The sequence below is a fragment of the Octodon degus genome, unplaced genomic scaffold (assembly GCF_000260255.1).
Source record: "Octodon degus isolate 3935 unplaced genomic scaffold, OctDeg1.0 scaffold00105, whole genome shotgun sequence".
Taxonomy (NCBI): Eukaryota; Metazoa; Chordata; class Mammalia; order Rodentia; family Octodontidae; genus Octodon; species Octodon degus.
This window is the reverse complement of record NW_004524681.1, coordinates 6,528,540-6,531,281: the sequence shown is the minus strand read 5'-3', so window position 1 is coordinate 6,531,281 and position 2,742 is coordinate 6,528,540. Positions and strand designations below refer to the sequence as shown.

Genomic DNA, 2,742 nt, shown 5'->3' with positions numbered 1-2,742 from the left:
ATAAATACAAGACACCTCACACACTCCCGTAACCCAATTAAGTATTTATTTGCTGTTAGGAAAATGAATATCTAAATGATATCTATTCACGCTCTTTTCCTGAGTTAAAACATCTGTCTCTGCTTTGGGAGTTGGGATTTTTTTTTCCTTACATTACTTTTTCTCTCTCTTTATGGTCCTCCAGACGGACGCCTGCTCTCAGCATCACGGAGCCAGCTGCAGCTTTGACTCTGCCGGCACCGACTGCACCTCCTGCGCCCCACAGCTGCTGTCTGCCCAGCGTCCCGCCCTGCGGAGAGGTCAGCAGCAGCCGTAGTCACCACTGCAGCACTGAAGAGCTGCCAGGGAGCCGAAAGCTCGGCCGCAGACAGCAACCAGCAAAATGCGGGCCCCTCCTGGCCTCCGACCCCCAAGCCCTCTCCCTGTCCTGCCGCGGGCCAAGAAAGTGAGGGTGCTTGATGCGGCCTGATGGCTGGAAATTGTGTTCTCTTGAGTACAGACTGCAGGCACACCTCTGTGGGGCTGCTTTACCCACAGGACCTGCAGTTTTAATCAGACAGGGAAACTGAGGCATAAAGAGACAAAGTACCTTCCCTGAGGCCACCTTGCCAACGAGAGCTAGGTTCACCTAAGCAAACTCGGTAGATGTGAATATTAAAGCCAAGGAGACCCCTAGTGACCCTAAAGCAGTTCATTAGGAAATAAAGGAGGAGAGGAAGAGAGGGACGTGTGCCCCATCGCGATGGGGCTAGAATCTGCAGCCGGCACTTCATCAGCTCTCAGTCATTTGCAATTCACTGTGTTCTGGTGCTCAGTGGTGACCCAGGTGTTACCTGCTTCTCTTGTGATCCAGCCCTACTGCCTCAGCGGAGCTGAAGCTAAGCTGCGAGAGTCACGGGGTTTGCTCACCTGTGTGGAGATGGCTTCTCCTGGGGACCAAACGGTCCACACTGACACTGCCCACTGTGACACCAGCACCCACGTCCTCCTCTTGTTCCTCAGAGAAGAACTGAAGTTTCCATGCGAGGCTTGATGGATTCTAGCCTGAGCTGTACGTCTCATGGCCTGAATATGTCTGCACAGCAGCACAGAAGGGTGAAATCCATCCTTTCAGCTCGCCCTGGCCAGCTCCTCACGCCACATCGCCCTCTGGGCCTGTGATTAAGGACCACTTAAGAAAATGCTGCCTCCATCGTGAGGCCCTTTGGTGAAGATTTAGGACGGGTCCTTATTGTAATTAACTTGAGCAGATAGCCTATAAGATGGTGACCGATTTCCAGTGGAGTCCAGGGTTTCTCTGTAACATGAAAACAAGGAGAAATTAGAAAAGGAAGTGATCTTTTTGGTTGCCTAGGTAAGTCACTGCGTAAATCAAGTGTCCTAATAAGATGGCCCGCCAATCCGTTGATTTCCAAGGTGCTGCTGACTCTCCCAGGCCCTAAGCTTTCTGATGAAAGCATCAAGCAGTACAGGATGATAAAGTGACTCCTCCAGGGAGGTTAGGAGAAAGTGTGTGGTCTTTCTTAAGCCTTCATGCAAGAGGGTCTGTATTTTGCTGAGTGGGTTTTTTTCCCTCCTTGGAGAGAAAGTGGCAGAACTCCTCCCCGGGTAGAAATGTGACTGCCTTGCTGTATGATTTATGATGGGCTCTTGCTTCCAAAAACTACCTCATAAAACTTGGGGAACATCTGCGTTTTCATCATTGTGTCAAGAGTTTGTGAGAATAACGCATTGAAGTGAGACATTGCGTAGACAGTTATGGAGGGCCTGGCCAAGACCTACCTCTCAAAACGAAGTGGATGTAGTTCCTGCCTTCAGAGAACTTAGAATCCTGTCGTGCTGAGGTAGGGAAGGCCTTGGTCAGTGTCTTAGTTACTCTTGTCTCGTTGCTGGGACAAATACCCGACACACAAAATGAAGGAAGGAAAGGTTTGTTTAGCTCACAGTTACTGGAGGCTTCAGTCCATACTCAGCTGGGTCCAAGGCAGAGCAGCACAGAGCAGAAAGCAACCTTTCATGGCGGCAGCAAAGAGCAAGAGAGCAAGGGAGGGGTAGCAGCCGCTCAAGCAGCTAGCTTCTCTTCCCACCTTACATTGTAATGCAAATTACCTGCCCCAGGGTAGGAGAAGTACTCATACCTATGGGTACTTCCCAGTATTTACCCACCTATGGGTAATCCCAGCAGTACTTAGACCCATAATCCCAGCCTTGGATCACACATAATCCCAGTGGATCATGAATTAACACAAACTCTAGAAGCCCTCACCCCATGACTGCATGAGGCTTTGGGGGGACAACTAGACACAAACCATAACAGTCAGCCATCAGGGCAGGTTCAAAGTCAGAGCAGTGCAGAGTATCCAGGGACACTGATACAGCTCTTTTTGCCCTGCTGATTTTCTATCAGAAGTGCCGGCTCAGCGGTGAGTTTATGGCCCCATCTGCTAAGGTTGGGAGAGGCCAGAAGGAAGAATAGAGATGTCTGCTTTGCATCTTCTTCAGTATGACCTGAAAATGTATGGTTGTAAAAGTAATATAGGTAACTCACCATAACCTTGAGATGGGGAGATGTGTAAGCATCATACCTGAGCTAGAAATACTACAGGAAAAGACTGGCTCGATTATGCCCTCACAAACAGATATGCACACAAGAGACAGCAAAAAAAAATTTTTTTTTTGCAATACATATCACAGATCGTAGGTTATTAGTTTGATTTTTTTTAAACAGATTTAAATCTGGCT

General features: G+C 48.8%; 1 long non-coding RNA gene across 1 annotated transcript; it reads right to left on the bottom strand.

Annotated features, from left to right (window-relative positions):
- Nucleotides 1–265: 265 nt before the first annotated feature.
- On the bottom strand, nucleotides 266–1,865 carry LOC111818862. Its single transcript, XR_002822738.1, has 3 exons — nucleotides 1,783–1,865; nucleotides 910–1,297; nucleotides 266–289 (listed from the first exon to the last, which is right to left on the bottom strand). It is a non-coding gene; the product is annotated as an uncharacterized LOC111818862 (long non-coding RNA).
- Nucleotides 1,866–2,742: the final 877 nt, after the last annotated feature.